This window comes from Micropterus salmoides, unplaced genomic scaffold (genome assembly GCF_014851395.1).
Source record: "Micropterus salmoides isolate LMB-PRFRI ecotype aquatic unplaced genomic scaffold, ASM1485139v1 Ms_hic_scaffold_2, whole genome shotgun sequence".
Lineage (NCBI taxonomy): Eukaryota > Metazoa > Chordata > Actinopteri > Centrarchiformes > Centrarchidae > Micropterus > Micropterus salmoides.
This window is the reverse complement of record NW_024041150.1, coordinates 29,240,801-29,262,578: the sequence shown is the minus strand read 5'-3', so window position 1 is coordinate 29,262,578 and position 21,778 is coordinate 29,240,801. Positions and strand designations below refer to the sequence as shown.

Genomic DNA, 21,778 nt, shown 5'->3' with positions numbered 1-21,778 from the left:
GTGAACATATTAAAATTCAATGTCAGACTGTGTCTGCTGAGGAAGATATTGTAATGCAATCAAACACTTATTAAATGGACCTTGTGGTGAGATTGTTTTGTCAGTTTCAAAACTAAATGCAAGCAGATGCAGATTTTCGAGAGATCTAAGAACACGTGATTCATTAATTAACAAATTTGTTTCTTGTTTCTCTGGCCGTGGCCATTTTTAATCAACTGTTGCCTTCCTGGGGCGGCACAGTGTTGCAGTGGTGGTTAACACTGGCAAGAAGGTCGGGTGTTTGAACCTTGGTCGTCCCCGGCCTTTCTGTTTGGAGTTTGCATGGGTTCTCTCCGGGTGCTCCGGCTTCCTCCCACCATCCAAAGACATGCAGGCTAGGTTAATTGGTGACTCTAAATTGTTCTTAGGTGTGAGTTTGTATATCAGTGGCCCGTCCAGGGTGTACCCCGCCTTTCGCCTGATATCAGCTGGGATTGGCTCCAGCCCGTCCACGACACTGTACACAGGATAAGCGGTTAACGATGGATGTTGCCTTCCTTCTGTTCTTTAAGGTAACAATGACGCTACATTTGACAGGAAGTCCCTTATGCTTATGTTATTTTCAGATGCCAAAAGATGATTTAGGTCTTTAAATGTTTGCTTTAGTGAGGTCAGACTCAACATTTTCACCCACATTTCTGACCTTAACTAGACTTGTTCAGTGGCAGGAAGCAATTGAAGGCCATCATAGAGTGCTTTCAGTGTAAGTGAAGTCTAAATAATTCATATGATGTGGTTGTCCTTGACAAACTTGAGGGTTAAATTCATTAATGAATTTGCATGGCAACTGGAATTTACATTGTAAATTAAATTTGGATTGTTCTTCCTCAGGGACAACTATCAGCACTTAAATAAATCAAATGATTTAAGAGTCAGAATCGGTTTTAATGACCCAGCAATCTCACAAGCAATCCCACTTTTACACATTAAAGATAAAAATGTGTTGGTTCATGAACAACAGACGGGGGTCATATTTTTGCAGGTGTTGCACAAAATGAAGATTGTGCAGTAAACAAACCTTCCCACTTTTGACTACAAATCTGTCTTGTTTGGTCTGTTTTGCAGGTTGTTTAGCTTGGTGTTGTGATTCAATCTGGCTCAAAGGTTTTGTTTGGAATAAACGCCCATCTTAAAACATCAACAATTTTGCTTTTAGGTTAAACCTTCACACCTCTACCTTGAAAGAAAGTTTTGTTGCTTTCAGCTCGTTGGCTGTTTATCCAACAGGCTTTGAAGAGGGTTGTAAGTCCTAATTAGTAACTTTGTCAACCCGCTCAAGAGCATTTGATCCATCAAGTTGTTAAAATATAAAAATTATATATTTAAGGCTTGTATTTATTTGTTCATACCTTCCCGACATTTTACCGGTGAATACATACATTGTATTACAGTATTCGTGAAAAAAACTAAAACAAAGTTAAAGCTGAGCTGCTATGTTAGAAGTTACGGTAGCATGTATGACATCATCTAGCCTACAATGTGGCGTGTCTAATATGTAATTAACCTCCTTGGGCACATCTTACTGGGTTTAAATACTTGTGGCCAGTAAAATATTGAAGAGATACAGTAGATTCTTGCTGGAGGACCCGATGACACCTCAGTGTGCTGTACAGAGACAATGTGAACACAGTTTCGTCCGTGTTGGCTGGCTCACCTTTACTATTGGGGCTAAGTCCAAAATACTCCCAAACAGGGGCAGAGGCGTTTACCAGTCCTGTAATGTTTACCCCGCCGTTCGCAGTTACTCCTTTTTGGGTGCAGATTGAGTGTGTGGTTGAGCGAGCAGCAGGTGAATGCAGCAGAGAAGAGGAAAAGCTGAACAGTGTTTAGCAGAAAATGTACAGTGTGGGTTGCAGTTGGCCACCTAAACCTCAACAAGTGAAAGTGGTTATTGTGTCGTCGCATTGTAGATGATATCAGGCAACCTCACGAAGTATCACCGACCTACAACATATCACCACTGAAATGCTAGGGAGGTTCGGTGGCATGCTCCCCTGTTTTTTATTTAAATAAAGCACTTAAATGCTCATTTCCAATGACTTTTGAAAACAGAATGTACTTACTAGTGTGACTGAAAGAGGGTATTTGCAGTTACAGAAGATGGAGAATAGACTGGAGACGGGAGATTATGCAGACTTGGGTGCACAGTCAGAGAGATGCCGTATAATATAACGGTGGGGTGATGGAGCAGTGGATAAGACGCACGCTTTGGTGTCAGAGACCCAGGTGACACGTCCGCCATTGTGTCCCTGAGCAAGACACTTGACCCCTAGTTGCTCCAGAGGCGTGCGACCTCTGACATGTATAGCAATTCTAAGTCGCTTTGGACAAAAGAGTCAGCTAAATTAATAAATGTAAATAACTACAACAAAACCTTTTTTTGTAAATTGCTTTGGATAAAAGAGTCAGCTAAATTAATAAATGTAAATAACTACAACAAAACCTTTTTTTGTAAATTGCTTTGGATAAAAGAGTCAGCTAAATTAAACAAAACCAGCTACATACCATAAAAACCATGGAACAGCTGCTAGTTAGCAAGCCACAGTACAAATGTATTCAGTTATCCTAACGTTACACTTTTGAGCTGTCTGTAATATTCCCTGTGTCTCACTTGGCCCCGACTCTCCCTGTCCTGTGGTCACAAGTTTTTAAGGTCAAGGATGTTCTCATACAGAGGCAAAAAGTGGCCCAGGACTTTGTCCCTGATCAGTCCATTCTCCAGACAAAGCATTAGCTGAGGCTTCTGGGTCTTTAGAGACCCTTATTCCTGCATTCTTGAGAATTTTATATCACTATAAGAATACAAATAAGCCATTAAAATACATTTTCAAAACTAGAAACTCTAACTCTCCTAAAGTAAAGTAATCACCTCAGCTGAGCCCTTGAGTACAATAAATAAATAAATAAGACATCAATTTTACCATAAACTGGTGCTTTGGACTGTGCTGGCTTTGTTGTGCTATTTCCCTCATCTCTGCTCTCTGTCTCATGTTCTGTCAGGGTTTGGTGAGCGCAAAGCAGGAGAGAGCACAAATGCATGACACTGCAGAACTGACTACAGTTCAGGGAATTTTAATCCAACACACAAGGTACGACAACAGGCATGAAAAAAATTCACAGATAGTGGAAACAGGCAAAATCCAACACACAAAAACTGGCAGCAGAGAAACATGCCAAACAATCATCATTCCACAATGACCAGACAAAGACTGAGGGGAAACAAGCAAGCATATATACACAGGGTTAACGAGCTGGGAGGGGTTACACAGACACAGGCAGGCAGAGAGAGAGCATGGGGAAACAGTGAGTCTAGCGGGCAGGCAGGTTGCTGAGGGGGAACAGACACCAGTTACTGAACACTGAACATGGCCCATATCAAGTAAGTAGTAACAGATAAGGATAATAAAAATAACAAACTAATCCAGACACCAGCAGACAGATCAACAACACCAACAAGGAACACAGACTGTGGCTAAGACTTAACAGAACCAAGTAGAGACAGAACCAAAATAACGCAAACACATAACTAGGAGTAAATGCAAAGACAACTAAGGCACAGAACTCTAATGCAGGGCTAAACCTAAGACAGGTACAAAGTGAGCTAAATAGGACCTACAACTGAATAACGAAATAAGCAAGGCTAAACAGAGGACACAAGACAATAAACAAAACTCGGAAACAGAAAACAACATAGACAATTACAGAATAAGACAGGAACTAAGGCAAGCACAGATCAAAACCAAAAGACAGGCAACATAAACTAACGCTGGGCAGACTGAACACAAGACAGGACTAAACACCAAAACACAACAGACCATTTAATGACAGATACAGAACTGACAAATAAACAAACTCAGGGAGACACTCAGGACAGGATCATGACATGTTCACCGTGTCAGAGCTAGTATTGGGGCCGCTGAAATAATATAGGCAGCTAATACAATCTGATTATTCCTAGAATCTAAATAATCTTTACAACACAAATAATCATTGTGCCAGCAACATGGGAGTAACTTGTTGTTGAAGCAGGGTAAACCTGCATACAGAGGAAGCACACAGCCTGGATGACAGCTCATTTCGATTAATGAAGCAAAATGCAGATTACATACTGTGTAAGTAATGATGGTACGAATGGAGCATGTAGTGAAATTAAAAGTAGATTAGGCATACTGACCCAAAGAAAATACTGGAGTTGGCTAAGGAGTAAAAGAGTTTTAAAAAAGGAATGTGAAAAGGTGCCAACGTCTTTTTTTAATTATTTATTTATTTTTCATGTTTTCCTTAGCCTACTTGTAACAAGTTACAACCCAACTCTGCTGCAGGCTTCCTCAATACTGTATTCAGGTATAATTAACAGCAGCACATAAGAAAAGTCTGTCATTTTGAGGAACTTTGCTGCACCTGTCTTGAGTGACCTCTTTTTTTATCTCCCTCAACTTTTTTTAGCTCCACCTTTGCATTGTATCGCATGTTTTCAATCCATGATTTCTGTCCCCATTTTAACCATTTAATTAGGCCCCTATGTTTGATGTGGAGTGTGTGATTGATTGACTAGTCACTCACAGTAAACCGCATCGGCTATGCGGCAACCTCGAAATCGCCAGAGGCAGGCAGGCAGGAAAAAAAAGTTTACACTGTGAAAGGGAGGGGGACAAAACATAGATTTTGAAATGTGCATAGGAGCCATGTATAATGTATAATGGCTCCTACGTGTATATGCTGAAACCTGACGGATCGCCTGACTGATCCCAAAGGGAATTAAACCAATGACCCTGGCTGTGCTATCCGGCGACACCGTCCAAAAATCTCATGACACTGAATTATTCAGAGGAATAGTGGGGCCTGTTAGTGGTGTGGGGGACCCCGCAGAGGTCAGAGTAGTGTCACAGCCCAGCCCGAGTGCTCTCCATGTGTGATGATTGCACCCTGACGCTCCAATGGAAGATGAAGCCAAGCGTGTCCAGAGGATGGCGTCTAGCAGCGGATCCCAAATCACCTCTGCAGGCATACAGGGAGCACGGAGCAGGGGCCATGTTTGTAAAAATGCATGGTCTGTGACTTTGTCCTGGTTTCACTTCTTTTCCATTTTTAGAAAAGACTAATACATTCATACACTGGAAAATGATGGACATTTCCTTTGGCTTTTGTTATATTGTGGAGAGAGTATAGGCTGTGATCAGGCTAGTGAAAACTAAATTATGTTAGTTTTTTGGTGAGGTCTCATAACTACATTATATTTATTTATTTTAGCTGGTATCTCACATCAAAGGCATGTGCCTTATCCACTGCGCCATCACCACCCCATAATCATTAAATAATAATAAATAATAAATAAATCACAAAAACTGCAAGCAAATAGCCCATGTATGTACAGTTAAGGACAAGACTGTAACAAATACAGTTTGTCATGTTTCTAGTGAGTGTGCAGTTACTTCTACACTTTCCCTCGCTTCATGTTTGCCTGATTCCTGTGTGTGAAATCAATAAAAGTAATTATAGGGATTGGTAGGCAAGGGTTGTGGATCTTCACATATTACTGGTTTTCAGGAGCAGGGGGTGAATTATTAAAACTGGATTCCTTTTGAGATAAATACCTATCTATTACAAAAAGAGATACTGATCTTAAAAATGTAAATATATTATACTGACAGGAAAAGAAAAACATATACTTCATTTTTAAAAACAACTCTCAATGCGTTTTCCAATTAAATCAATCCACACAAAAATTAGCAGGAAAGGAAACTAAAGAGAGCATCCAATCGATCAGAAAGTAGTCCCTTAACCAAATATTGGCTATTCAGCACAGTGGTGTCATGCATTTTTGCTGACCCACAAACTAGCTAAAAACTATTCATCATAGCGGCAGCAGGTTGTTTAACAAGCTATGGACAAACTCTACAGCTCATCACACGGAGGATCAATAGGAAGAAGAGACAGCATCTCCTAATCAAAGTCTACTGTTTCTCCCTGGAATAATGACCCATACGGAGGAGGCAGCATGCTGCAGTGTGGCTACCAAACACAATACCTCACTTAATCATTACATCCCAGAGTCCAGATCATTACTCAAACAATCCGTCTGTCATAATCCAGCAAGCATCCGTTGCCCTGCTGGAAAAGCATCTAGCAATTACAGAGGGACGCAGTACAGATATAACATCAAAAAGTGGTGGGATCTATCAGGAGGTAAAAGCCAGAAAGCACAATAAGGTCAGCAGCTATAAATTCTCTTTTAAGTAGGCTGCCAGTGACTCATTATTAGTCTCTTCTGGAGCTGCAAAAGCAAATTATAATATTAAAATAACCATGAAATACTTTTGAGTAGCAGTCACTCAAGATGAATCACTGTAGGAATAATGTACAGAAAAGCATTCAAATATGGTCAAATGAATCTATTGTAGTCAATATAAATTTAGATAAATTTAGATTTCTATTGTAGGAGAAATAAAATACAGTGGATTTAGCTGCACTGCAGTATAAACAGATACAGAACAGATACAGTATAACAGATTTGGGCCACAATTTCACAAAACTGGATGTGAGCATCAAGAAATTAGCTAGTGCCTGACAAAATTTGCACTGCAAAAGCCTTTTTAAGAATATTTTTTCCTTTTATCAGACCGTGTGCAGTATATAACTGACTAGAAATGAGGGGAAAGAGATACGGAATGGGGATGACATGCAACAAAGATCCTCAGCTGGGCTTGGATTGTGGAAGTTGCAATAGTGTCTTTTAAACCTCCAAGCCACCTGGATACCCCTGTAAGAGACCATTAAAGAGGTACTAGAGCAAATTAGTATTGCATCCTCACTTTCAAAACTCAGCAGGTGAGGCAGAGATTGTATCTAGTACTTTGTGTCCCAGTACTGGATCATACATTTCCCGTAATGCAACTAAAAGCATCTCTTCATTCGACTCTCCCTGCCCACATATTTCAAAGTCTTTGCTCCGGGTTTCTAAAGCATGTTCTGTGTTACAATTTTGAAGTGTCAAGCCTAAACCTAAAATATTCAGCTGTTTTCACGAGACTGCCCCCCCTCCACACACACACACACACACACACACATACACACACAATATCTGTCATTTCAGCTCATGTGACAAAGCCCCTTAGCTGCTGTAGGAAGTAAGCTGATCTTTTGGCACTTTTAAAAGATAACAATCCAGTAACACTTGGTGAGGCAGCAAGCTCAAGCACAGGGAACCGTTTGCATAGGAACCAACCCATTCTCATTTCTAACTCGTCACATATGGATGCATGTTCAAGACCCACTGGTGTCAGTTTGTAACTCACTGGGGAGCATCACTTTGGAACGGTAAAGGCAGGTGTAGGATATTTAACAGAAAAGTCTGAGTAAGGAGGTGGTTGTGGTGAAAGGAGGGCAAGAAACAAGACTTTCAACCAGGAGACCGGTGTTAGTTTTCCGTGTGAAAGAAAAAGTCTGAGTGTTACGTAAATTACGCAAGAAGGATTACTTGACTTATGTAAATTAATTAATGTAAACAGTTATTTTTAACCCAAACCATGATCTTTTCCTAAACCTAACCAAGTACTTTTGTTATCTAAATCTAATGAACATTTCACGTTACCAAAGTGCCATTTAAAATTTGCGACATTTTACAATGTTAACACGTGCTTTTATTTTGAAAGTGTAACTGGACATTACATATTCGTTGTTGCTGACTTGACCGCAGAGCCTCAACCGTAAAAAAAAAACGATGCCAAAGTTGTACCCAGGGTGTTGAAAAGCGCGATGGCAAAGGGGTCTTGACCAAGCGTCCATATGTGATGATTTGGGAGTGTGAATTTGTTGTAGGAACAGAGGTAAATGCTTGATTGGATGGCAATTACTATCCACATTAATACCAATTACATTCTCTGTAAGTAAAATTGTGAGAATAATGCATGAGAGAGGCCCCATTGGTTTAGCCTATGGCCCAATGATCACTGAATGCGCCCCTGTCTGTTGCAAATTTACACATAGGCCAGCTTTCAAGTTCCAGTTCATATTCAAATGAACTTTATTAGCATGGCAGCTGCTTTTATTTTTCAGCACAACCAGCTAGCTGATAATAAAGAACACGGGACACCATTGGTATTAAAGCTGTGGAGATCGCCTGGATTACACTGAGTCACTCCAGGCAAATATTACAGAACTACATTATAGGCACTGTTGGGTCAGTCTTCGTCAGTCTCCGTGCGTGCGTGAGGACCTTATGTGTGGTGGCGGTGTGCGTGCGTGCCAGCCGCCAGCCCAGCAGTAGCCTACGCATCCGCGCATCACAGGCACAAATGCGCGCACATTGGCTGAGAGAGAGAGAGAGAGGGGGGCAACTGTCTCCCGTTTTGTTGCACGAGGAGTCGCGAGGAGCCTCTGATGACAGACAGACAGCAGATCTGCTGCCTCACTGACTGCGACACGAAACAGCACCGACTCCAAGCCAGTTAGAAGGTGAGCCCACTGTAGGCGAGGAGGAGGAGGAGGACGACTTTCCTAAAGAATAAAGAACTAAAAGAAGAAGAAGAGGAGGAGAAGAGGACAGCAGAAGCAGACTGCCGGCTGGCCGGGACGCGGAGCCCTTCCACGGGGAGAAATCACCGCGACGACCCTCACATCACATCACAGCTCCGAGATGACAAAGGTGGGTGACGGTGTTCCCATTGTGTAATATCAGCATCCCTGTCCTACATGGCGCCTTTAATCCCCGTAGTAGAGAGTAGTAGTAGACATGTCTGGTGTAAAGAAGAAAAAACGGGTAGGCTACGTGTGGTAGGAGGGCATTCAGAAGCGTTTATGTTTGTTTCCGTTGTGCCAGCGCGCCGCTTTCTCCCCCCTGCTCTGTGATGGGGGACAATTACGCACCGAAAAGAGGATTTGTGGATGGATGACACTTTGTCTTCAGGAAAATGTATTCACAACCGACATGTGTGCTATTTGGAGATGCGTGGCGGAGTGATTTCATTCAGCACGACCCCAAAAATCTAATCAGATCTGGCCCACATTTCGTGGCGTGAGACCTCTTGAGGAGATTTGTTTTGTTGTATATGTCCCGTAACAAGCGTGTTGTGTGTGTGCTAAGGAGGATGATGAGGGAATGGGGGGGTTATCGCGATCCACTCCTTGAGCGCCCGAGGCATGTCGGGATGATTGATTTCGCCTGTTCAGGCAGATTATGAGTGTGCGAACGAACACCTTTATGCCGGCAAATTAATTAAACTGCACGCCAAGATTAACCGCGCGTGATTGTCGGCGTGAACCCTGTTGTGGGGGCAACAATCATTGACATCCTATTTATAACTGAAGCATTATTGGATGTAGTACAGCAGCCGCAATTGTTGCATGTGCGTTCAATATTTTCCACAACGCATCCTCTCCAGCTGATTGGTTTTGTTGTTGGGTGTAAGTTGGCTGAAGTTTTTCCATCTTCCCTGCTTGGTGTTACAACATCCATTCAATATCATGTCAATATGTCATCCACGTCTGTATTTGCAGCAGACAGCGGGGCCAAATCTGGCTGCATAGAAGTGATTGATAATGAAAAGCTACAAAACGCAGTGCAAAAAGATAAACTGGCAGAAACGGTCGGACATTGAAGAAGCTTGTTTGATACAATCTGCACTGAGCAAAATGCTGGAATGAGTCAGTTTATTTATTAGACAACTGACAGACAATTATGGAGAACAGTCAGGTCAAGTCAGCTTAATTGATATAGAACAAAATCCCAAATATGTCTGCATTCAGTATCTTTTAACACTCTGTTTGGATAAGGAGAAACTGCCCTAAAATCCTGTAATGGGGAAAAAATGAATAAGAGATCCCATGAAGAGCAACAGAGGACAGGTCCCTGTTCCAGCACAGACAGACAATGCAATACTGATAATTTAGGTAATTTATCAAACAAAAGTTACACAAATGTGCTGATGCTGGTTCCAGCTTCTCAAATGTGAGGATGTTTCATGCCACTGATTCTGACTGTTGGCCGGACAAAACAAGACATTTGAAGACTTAACCTAAAGGGCTCCAGGAATCTGAGATGGTGCTTTTGCTTTTAAGCAAATAATCCAGAGGCGCACACACCCCTTCACAGATTCTTTGCAGGTGTTGGGTAACAATCATCTGCACAAAAAGATGGAAAAAAATACCTGCAGGTGACATATCTCGTTCCCAATCATTATTGTGTTGATCATGGCAACGTTTTGACCTCAGATGGGTGTACCCGAGGAAGACCTTTTGTTTCCTTTCTTCACAATTATCTTACATTATATAGACTGAATACTTAGTGGTATCCAAATTTGAACATAGACTGGAATAAAAACAAATTTTGCGCCACTCGTCACCTTTTCGCCTCCGTACATCTGTCCATTCCTGCTCCTGTCTGTCTGCCTTCTCTCTTTGTGGCTGTCCCTCTCCTGTCTTTAGGAAGTAGGTTAGGAGAAAGAAAGAGGGGTGACTTAATAAAGCCTTTTGCGGCAGGTCATTTACAAGCACAGACCTGAAAAGGTTCCTTCCCGGCATGTCCACAAGAAAGGCACAACCGAGTGATGAATGTGCGCTCTGTTCGGAGAATAGCAATGCAGGGAATAACAATGGAGGTGAGGGTGGAAAGGAGGGTACAAAAGTGACACACACGCACACACTCATAAATTGAAGCTCACACATGTGCATAAAGCCTCTTGAAAAAAGGCATCGTTGTGTTAAACCTCATCACAAGAGTCTTTTTAGACGGCATTCTGGGAGAGGAGTTTATTTATACAACATTAGACTATGATATACAGCTCCGTGGCTGCTTGCTGTATACACTGTCCCTGATGATGGTAGTTTTAAGGCCCAGAGCCAAAAAAGCAGCACTGTTTACTGCTTCCACGGGGAGAAAAAATACTCAGAAATGTCAGTATGTAACATAGATTCTTCCATTTGTGCAGCCTGTTTGCAGATCTTGCCGTCAAGTTGCATGTTTGTAGGTTCAGACGCCAGTATGGATAATGCCGAAGTCCCTTTGAACAACAAAATCTACCAAACCCTTGATTGTGGTAGTCTATGCCTCACAAAAATAAATAGTTGCTTGCTTTTCACAGTTTCACATAATATTCATCAATCAGATTTTTTTGGGGGGGGAGGGGGGGCTGCATTTACTTGAGATTAACAGAATAAATAAGTTTGAAAAAGACAAAAAATAATAATTTCCCAGAGTCAAGGGAGACAGCTTCAGGTGGCTTGTTTTGTCCGACCATCATTTCATACTCGAAAGATATTCAATTTACAATAAAATAAAACAGAGAAAAGCATCAAATCCTCACATTTGAGAATCTGAAATTAGAGAGCACTTTGAGCTTTTGCTACATAGAATAACTAAATATTTACTGTATTATCAAGATTGTTCAATCAGTGAATCTAGTGATTACATGTTTCAGCTCTACAGGCCGAGTACGAGATTTTAAGACATCACTTTGGGTAACTTTTGTGAAGGATACAGTTAATTGATATGTCATAATAAATTTAAAAGTTGCATTTCTCACTGCTCATGTATTGTTTGAGATGTCAGGATGATTTTCACAAAAACAGACAGAATCAGAGTCAGTTAATTCACCTTGATTCGTTATTTAACCTTTATTTAACCTGCCAAGCCAACTAAGATGACATACTGACTGGCGATGACAAGAGATGACAAGAAGGAAAAACCCTTCTGATGGTGATTTGGGGAAAACAAGAGAGAAAGAGTGCAACAGAAAACACAACAGTAGCAGTAGTCTCACATTGCCAGACCTCCAACCTTCATTTTAGCACTGTGCCAGCGCTGGAGAAAGGTTTGGCTGACTCCATTCTCATTCAGGTGTAGGTGGGAAAATGCTCTGGCTCAGTGCTCTTGTGTGTATTTCTTTAAACCAATCTTAATCGCCTTGCAGCGACGGTGCCCTTAGAAAACAGTAACCCAGACAGCGGAAGGTGAAGAAGAACTCCAATTAAAATAGTCGGCCAATGGCAGGCTTATACCCGCAGCCTACTTCCTGTAAGTCAGACTACTGTAGCAGTAAAGCTCTGAATGAAAAGGAAGTAGCAACTGAAAGAAAAACATGCAGGATATACAAGTATAGTGGAATCCTGGTTTTTGGACCCATGAATATAGGAGTCCACACCCAAACACCATCAGCTCCTTGATGAAGAATAAAACACACATACAAACAGACAAACACTTGACTCTGGCCAGCTTTCAACTACTTTGATGCATTGTGCAGCTCTTTGTGGCTCGGGATCAAATTAGTTTTGATGTGCAGGAGTGCTCGGGCCTGCACACACACGACTTTATTTCAGATTAGAGGTGAGATTAATGGTGATACATATAGAGGGAGTGTGTAAAGATGAAAATGACCTGTCACCCCCCTTACAGTCACTTATTGAGTTAAATTGATCCCTCGGAGATCAGCCCGCGGCTGAATCAATATAATCATCTGTATATCTGCAAGACTGGTTGTCAAATGTTAACAAGGAGTCAAAGGCTTCAAAAGAAGAAAAAATTATTTTAAAATGCTCTTTATCCGTTGTCAAAAATTCAAAGAGCTTTTATTGTGGTTGCGTGTCAGCCATGGTTCTGACTGTGGCTGCTGGTGCCAGATGAAGACAGATGGACGAGGGTTTTGTCAGGGTCTGGGCCCAGCTCCAGGGAGCTGCCCTTGGTGCGAACGTTTTCATCTACTTGTAGATGTCTGACAGACAGATTCCAGCAGACCCTGGATTAAAATGGTCTGGGCAGGAAGATTATGGGAGCAAAGTCCTGTATCTGGATGGCCCTGCTGTTCCGCACGACACGAAATGCATTATTTATTATTACTACTGAGAGCATCTCAGTTTGGAAGCTGTTGTTATGGTCAGAAAAAACTTCTCTGTGGCAGAGACGTCAGACAGAATTCAAAGCTTGACCCTAATGTTTTTATTACGACTGTGATTATCTGATCGTCAGTGTTTTAGAAACCCAAAGGTGTGTTTACATGCAGTACATGTAGTACTCTGAATAGTACCATGAGTACAGTCACAACAGTAACAGGACTATTCTTCAGGTTAGGTTACTTTACTCAGGGAAGTGATGTGGTTTGGTTTCAGAAGTGAAATACTATGTGGAAGCTATATCTGTATAGCATAGCTCTATATTTATAGCTGTATTTGTATACATTTATATTAATCTATGAAATAACAAAAAGTATGATGAAATTGGATATTGTGCTTTTCATATTAATGGCGGTATAACAGAATAAAATACAAATGTACATCTGAATTGCTAACCCTAAATAAAATGATGAATAGTTTCTTTGACAGAGATCTGAAATCATATGATAGAAACATTTAAATCAATCAATTGTTAAAATCGGTTGTTAACAAAATAAAGGTAGTAAAACAAAAATTAGAAATATTACGTAACCCGGACCCCGGATAAACAGTTGAAGATGGATTGATGGATATATGAACCTCTGTATTGTAACCTTCCTTATTAGATACCTCATACTTTCTGATGATTGTGCTTTATTGTCTTATTTTTGACTGATGTTCATTTCAAGCATATGTCAGGACAATATTAGCTGTAAATTCAAATAAAGATAAAGTGACTGTTTAACGCCAAAAATGTAGTTCACAGAACCATATTACAGATCTGAGTAGTGTCTGCAGGTATTCATTGCGGTTTGTTGAGAAAACTATCTCAGTAATAGGTCTATTTAGGCGCTATCCCAGAGCTTTCAATCATCTTCCTCAGTAGATGTAGTTCCCTAGCTGAAATGTGGTATTCTAAATGTTCAATTTCCATTTTTACTGAGCACCTTGAGGACTTGACATCAATGTTGATCTGCTAATGAGAACCATGTGGTGTGATTGAAAGATCGAGGACATCTACTAAATGGACCTCATCATGAGATAGTTTTTTTCTGTTTCCAAGGTCAAGGGTGAAGTTAAACCCCAGCTAGAGCAAACTGTGTCCTGCATCTCGCCTCTCAGGCTACACACACGCTGCCCTACCTTATGCTCGAGGCAGCCGGAAAGATGCCAATTCTTCCAATCAATTTATGATTATATCACATATTTTGATTAAAATAATCAGATCAGAGTTTTACATAACTGTGCCCATAATCAGATTATTGCTTTAAATAGGATTAGAATGAATTATTGGCATGTACACATACCCGATGTCATGTTCGCTGTTTACTCTTTCACTGATTGGGTTTTTTTCTCAGTTTTCCTAACTGTGTCCTGAACCCTGCAGTGAAATGAGGGCAGTTGATGTGTTGGCATTTCCTGGTGTAGAACACAGTTCTGAATGATAAAGTTGGGCGTTGTATTTACGTCCCGGCGTTGCCCTCTTAGTTGTGCTTTTCCCATGAACCCTGAGGAAACAAAAACCCCTCAGAGGAGAGAAAGACATAGCTTATACCGCAAAGAACGCCACATCAAACAAAGCTTAATCGTCTAGGAGAACAAATGGGGCCGGTCAGTTAAGACACACTGTGTTGGCTATCAACTGTACACGAGCCATTCGATACGTTATCTATAGAATCTGTCGCACAAGATAATCTAGAAACCAGATACTCCAAACTGATTATCACTTTTCAGCGCCAAGCTCAATAAAGGGCTTCATCAGAAAGCTCTGGGTTTGTATATTGCATAACCCCACTGACCTTTAAAAAGAAGTACACTATATGATAGGGAACTTTAACATTTTATACTTTCTTTCTCAGGATTTCAGAATAATGACTTGACTTGGATTTGTTTGAACAATAAAAGGATTTCACCTCAAATCCTTTGTGTTGTTTATAGTACCTAAAGAGAAGAGTTTCATGAGCTACCTGAATACACCAGAATAACTTATTTTAAGACACCTGGATCGTTTGTACTCAAGGACTATAACTATGATTAAGGGCTGCAAGAACACAATTGACTCGTGCTTCTGAATGAGATTTTTGTTTTGTTTTTATTTCCTTTTGATTCATTTTCTTTCTTTTCCTCAGATTGCCCCACACCTTTTTCATCCCAAAACAATATGTTTGGTCAAATAAACACAAGGAACTTAATGAGTGTGTTGAGCTGCCCAGACAGGCGAGTAAAAGCCTCTGGAAAGTGCTAAAGGTCTTTCCTCCAGAGTCCTACAAACCCTGTTAGTGTTACTTAGAGAAGGACTTGAAACTTGAAACCCGCAGGGGCAGCCAGGAATGTTTTGAACCTGCAGAGAGTGTGTGTGTGTGTGTGTGTGCCTTCCTGTGGCCGGCTTACCTGTGTGTATGTGTGAAAGTGAGTTTATGAGGCCTATGCAAGTGCGCAAGGGCTTTATTTATTCACACCAGTGTCTGTGTTTGTATATGTGGTGAGGGGAGGTGCAGAGGGCGCTCTACCCTGGGGGTTCCAGTTCTTAATTAATCCTTTTTCTTACCGGAGGGTCTCTGTTATCAGTCCATTACAGGGAGCAGGGCTGCGTCCTAACAGCACAACCCAGGTGCACACACGGAAACAAGCACACACTTCTATATGTGTGAGGACACTTGTTGATACGAATGTATTCCCACCCCCCAAATTATCCTTTAAGAATAACTCAAATTTTATACAACTTGCTTTACACTCATGTTTGTAGTGATGCCGCCATGTGCATTGAACACATCACTTACTTTGGTGTGTCTAATGTTATAATAAAAGTTGGAAATTATTGTCAAAACTACAAAAATACCACCCAACCCAATAAAGCAGAATTTCCCTGTAACCTTAACAAATACATGTTTAACTGCAAAACATGAACTTTGGGCTTTCAGGTGTGAAAGGGCCCTAAGCAATCTCAGCAATCCATACATTACTGTGATTTGGTCACATAGTGTTTCCTTTGCAAACTTTAGGGGAAAAGTTTTTTTCACAGTTTTGTCTTCAAAGGTCTTTTTGTAATCTCACAGATGTCTATTTTAAATGTTGGGGCAAAAAGGGTGAAACCAACGTTAAAGTCCATTATTTCCACAGATCGTGTCATTCCACTCATCCCTTCTTTTTTGCTGGGATGTATGTTAAGTCTGGCTGTGGCTGGTGCAAAGAGATAATAAACGGGACTAAGCTTAAACCTAACCTAAATTTAAACTTAACCCTCAAAGAAGCCAAACTGTCCTTGAGTTCCAAAATATCCTCATTCCCAAGCTCTAAAACACCCTTGGTCCTCACAAAAATAGAAGATTAGGAGTACAGAGACACACAAAAACACACAGGGACACAGTAAATACAGGTGTGCAAGCAGTCCGATATTCACAGAGTAACTGTGCACAAATACAAACAGCATGCACAAATACACATCATATATTCATACACGGGCATGGACGCACACACACACACAACACAAATATACCTATCCACACTCTGTCTCTCAAAAACACATCCTTCTTCATCATTCAGCATCGGTTCGTCCAACTGACTGCAAAGGAGTCTGGGTGTTCGGTTGAGTTGCTGGAGCGGCGTGTGAAATCTGATTACAGGCTTACACAGCTTCCCTCAGCGGCGGGAGGGCGCTCACTATTACTGCCGCCTCACTTGCCCAGTCTGGCTGCCCTTCCCCCGTCCAAAAGTGAATTTTTTGGTGGATGGTAAATTAATATATTGTAACTCTTTGTAAATGTCTTTTCTTGTTCCTCTGAGTGGTGCTGAAATACAAAGTAAGTTAACATTTCCTGGAAGAAAGAAGCGACGAATGACAAGAGAACTAGGAGTCTTTTGGCGTCCGTGTTGCCGTTGCCTTGCAGCGATATGCCAACCGCGTACACAACTTCTCATGTCGTAACCACAAGCTCACAAGGTTTAAGACCTGGTGTGACTCAGAGTGACGTGCATATTTTTTCATGATTTGTGACTCTTTCCACCTTTGCTTTGATGTGTCATTTAGCATTTAAATGCCTAGTCATTTTTTTAAATACTACGTCCTTAATTTCAGGCAGAAGTATTTCTAGCTGATGACCCTCGAATTTGTCCACTAGCTGATAAAGTTAACGTATGAGTTTGCTAATTAAAGCAGGAGTGCGGGACTAATGCATATAAATAAATACATTTATTCATTTAGCTGACACTTTTATCCAAGGCAACTACAATTGCTATATACGTCAGAGATCACACGCCTCTGGAGCAACTAGGGGTTAAGTGTCTTGCTCAGAGACACATTGGTGGATGTGTCACAGTGGGAATCAAACCTGGGTCTCCAAAGGCATTTGTCTTATCCACCGCATCTCCACACCTATCAAGGTCCGTTATATTCATTCCCTTGCCAAACGAGTTCACACAATGCTGATTAAGTAGCCACATGCACGCTGTTGTAGCATGTGAAGATATCCAAAGCCTACCATGCTAAGTTGTGGTTGAGTATCTATATTAAGTAGAAGACAACGTTTAAATGTTTGCCAATATTTGTTTTTCTTGGTTGGAGCAACAAAAAGACCTCGCTGAGTTACCACAAAGCATTACAGAAATTAGTTTCCATATTTCTGCATTCGTTGAAGGATGTGAGCAAATTACCTCACCTTAAAAACAGAATAAATGGATCGACTGGACATCACCAGTCACAGCAGTTGGCTTCTTTGCTGGTCAAACAGAGAAGAGAAAGGAGACAATGTGGACTGCCACATTTGTTTCATGTGCAAGTGCTGTCCTTTTATTCTCAGTCTGGTGTTTCTGCCTTTATCATTTTGATGACCTTCTGTCCACATATGTTCTCTCAGCTCAACAAAATTTCCCTCTTTTTCCCTCATCTGTGTGATCATCTGCCATCTGAATATGTTTTCTATCTGCTTTGTTGCTTCCATCACTGCCTTATTTCCTGTCTTCAGTGATGCAGTGATACATTCACCGCTGCATATTATATATAACTGTAAATAGAAGTAAAGACAGTTATATTGTCATTGCAGTTTTATGTTTTATTTTTATGTAACTCAGTTTGGTCTCACCTCATTTACCTCAAGGCATGCAGAGACATTTTTTCAAACATTTCACAAATAAAACGTGGGTGAGCCATTCATTCCTTTTCCCACCCTTGCCAAATAAAAAATACTCCCTGACATAGTGTCCATCTGCCTCCCTTCTTTTTTTTTTTATTCTTGCTCCATTCTCGCTTCTCTCTTCGCTCTACACTAGCAACTTTCGCCACAGGCAGCGTGCCATCTGCTTCTGACATTTTTAGAATGAGGAGAACTTGTGAGAACAGCGTGTTTATTGTTCCATTGTGGTTAATTATTCAGACTCCGGCTCTCCGTTCAGAGCGGTCGGCTATCTTGAGGCATCGCCCGACACAAAGCGGGACTGACACTCTGTGAAGAATCCGGAATCCGGAGTCCGGAAGTGACAGTTGGAACTGACACCAGAAACATTAACAGTCCAGCAGGTCTCCTTTGACCTCTCTCTGCTCGGCTGAACGGCAGAGCTGAGCCTCAAAGCCATCACAGCCACATGGGTGCGAGCAGACAGACACAAAAAATGCCCTCTGAAAAGGTCCAGTGAATGGCCTCCCCAAATCTGCTTTACTCATGTCATGCGTGTGCTCTCTCCATCTCCGACATTAACACATACATGCAAACTGAGAGAGACTTGCTCAGTGATGGGGGCTACATAGATCTGCTACCCTTACACTACACATTTCTCTGAAGGATATGCAGTTTCTTACCTTATGGTGATCTTTGCCACTTGGACAGCCATCTTTCTTGTCTTCTGTCTCTTCTGTCTTTCTGGATGCAAAGTCCTTTATAATGTCTTTAAAGTCCATCTGTTTAGCCAGTTCACACTCAATGCCAAGTTTTGCCAGGTTATTGAGCATCTCCTGGCTCATTGTGGAGCACAAATAATTCTTTATTATTTTCAGTTTACTGAAGGATCACTCTCCTCCTGCCACAGTTACTGTTAAAGTGCAAGAAATCTTCAGCGCAATGCAAACGTCGCCATAAATGCTCTCAAGCTTCATGTCATAATTCCTGTTGAGCAACTCCATGGGTGTTGATGATCCTGAGAATGTTGCACTGGATATCTTCTTCAGATGAAGCATTTGTTTCTATAAATCTTCATAGATCCTTGGACTATTTTGTTATTAAATTTCTACAAGATGACTTAAGCTCCCTTGCAATCATTGCAAATGTCCCTGATTGATTGAAATCTGGAAGTCAGCTGTGCGATGACACTGTCCGCTGATATATAATACACAGAATTCCTAAATGTTACATCAGGAGTCTCCTGTGCATCTGACCTTCCTTCAGTGCTTTCTCTGCCTGCTGTGGGTTAACTCAGGTGTGAAACCCATTGCATCCGCTATATTTTGAGCTTCAGCAAGCATTGAATCCCACTTTTTCTCTTAAGACGGAGCTCGATTTGGCTGTGAGGGTGACTCCGACCAGAGTACACTCCGTGTCGGAGTGGTAGTTGCGAGGATCTAGTTTCAGAAAGGCCCTCTGTCTGTACCGCTCAGCGGCAACAACAGCCTGGTAACATGCTTTAGGACTTGGCCAATCAGAAGACAGTGGGCTTTGAAGGGGGGGCCTTAAAGAGACAGAAACATAGCTTGTTTCATACGGAGGCTGAAATGAAGATCTACATTAAGGGCCAGTATAAGATAGAAAAATATTTTTTTGAATCATGCAAAGCTGCCATACAGGAGTCACAGAACTACAGTATAGGACTGGAAATTCAGTTTACTAGGTCTCCTTTAATGGTAAGTACTAACTTGTCAATAATTATAATCGTAAATGCAGAAGAATTACTTTAGGTTGCAGTAAATAATTTTTTCTGTTTGCATGCATAAATTTTTTGGGCAATATGACCAAATACTTGCAGAGCTTATGATTTTCCCATTAGCCTGATTAGTGCTAATTAGCAAATGTTAACATGCTAAAACGTTAAACCAAAATGCTGAACATGGTAAACCAATGTTGGCATGCTAAACATTAGATTGTTACCATTGTCACTGTGAGCATGATGACAGTAGCATTTAGCTCAGTACACCACTGTGCCAAAGTACAGCCTCACAGAACTGCTAGCATGGCTGTAGATCCTTTGTGTTGTTTATATACAAACGGACATATGCAAACAAGTGGATAGACAATGTTTTGACAGACATATAAACGCTCAAAGTGGCAGCCATACCTATTGACAATGGAACAATTGATCCTTTTGGTTTTAACAAACTCACTATTGCATTTATTGCTTTCTTAAATGTTTTGTGTTTTTAAATGTCTTTGATAAATATTCACTGCCAGTCCCGAGTGAAACACCTCTATTTGCCTGGTCTAATCAGAACTGGATGACCTATCTGTCTATTTCTCTCACTAATTACTCCACAAGTTATCCTGAAACCAACCACAATATTATGGTTTACTTGTCACGATCTTGGATTTGAGTTTGGTGTTTTTCTGTTGTTTTGTTAATGTCCATTCCTGTTTTAGTCTGTTTTCATGGGTTTGGTTTTGGGTTCTGTTTTTTTGTAAGCTATTTGATCTTGTTTACGGTTTTGTGTTTTGTAGCTTTGTTTACTCTTTTGTTCATTCGCATGTTTAAGTTTACTCTTGTCTCTTATCTTAGTTCTTAGTCCTGTGTTTTATTTCTTTGCCTTGGTCCTTAGTCCTGTGCCTTAGTTCATGTTCTAGTGTTCCTCCTGGTCTGTGTACTTCTGTGTTTGTGGTTATTTTGGTCTTGTCCTTGTGTCTGTGTCTTAGTCCTTAATCTTATGTCTCCATGCTAGTGTAGTCCTGTTTCCTGTTTGGTCCTGTCTCTGTTCCCTGTCCTGGTTTTGTTCTGTTATGCAGTTGTTCAATTTTTTCTGTTTTACTTTGGTAACACTGTCCTTGTGTGTTCCCATATGCTTTACTTACTGTTTTATTTTGTAGTGTTCAGTTCTCATGTGTCCTTGTCTAGCTTTGTTTCGTGTTGTTAGATTACCTGATGTGTTTCAGCTGTGCTTCCCTCCCTGCTCATTTGCCCGTGTATATATCAGTATTATCAGTTGTGTTCATTCCTTGTGGTGTCATCTTGTTTGTCCTGCCTCGTGTTCTGTTTCCCATGGTTTCCTTGATTGTTTCCCCCGTTATTTGGATTATACCTGCCTGTTTGAATTTTGCTCTGTTTTGTTCTGGTGTCTGCATTTTGGGTCCACACCTCTGTATTCCTGCCTCAGCACTCAGCCTTTCTGAAATGACTTGCTTTTTAATTTCCCTGTCATCATCGCAGACACAAACAGAATTTACTGGGGACCTCTCTTCTATCAGTATGATAAACGGGGTGATTCGCTTGCTTCAGCGATAATCAACAAACTAGACACCCAATTAAGCACAGTTGACCCAGTCATAATTGGGTATGAACGAGGACGGTGTCTTCTCAAGTGGCATCTAATTGCTTGCAGGGATTTCCACTATCAGATGTTATATTGATCTAGTATGTATTGATCTTGTATATTGCTGCTTGCATGGGGACTTACTAACTCATTAGCCTATGTTGTGTTTGTAAATGCAATGTGGGTGTAAAGCCAGCAAGGGTCAGGGTTCAGTGTCAGGGTAATGGCATTCATTTTCAAGATCTATTGAATGTTTCCCTGCCTTTGACCAGTATTTTGTAACTCTTTTACAAAATGGTCAATATTGTTTTCCACACACCTTAACATAACATGAATGTAATAATTTTTAGATAGTAGTACTAATTAAACTTTGGGGTTTCGGCTCCAGGTTTATTGGTTTCAAGCTCGTAATTTTCAAGAACCTTCTAGATTAAACAA

General features: G+C 41.0%; 1 protein-coding gene across 1 annotated transcript in view; it reads left to right on the top strand.

The window, feature by feature from the left end:
* The first annotated feature begins 8,265 nt into the window (after window positions 1-8,265).
* gal3st3 (galactose-3-O-sulfotransferase 3) overlaps window positions 8,266-21,778 on the top strand; it is a 39,191-nt gene continuing 25,678 nt past the window's right edge. Inside the window, exon 1 of the mRNA XM_038730750.1 lies at window positions 8,266-8,683. The gene's annotated coding sequence lies outside the window, so the exon portion shown is untranslated. The remainder of the gene's footprint in view (window positions 8,684-21,778) is intronic.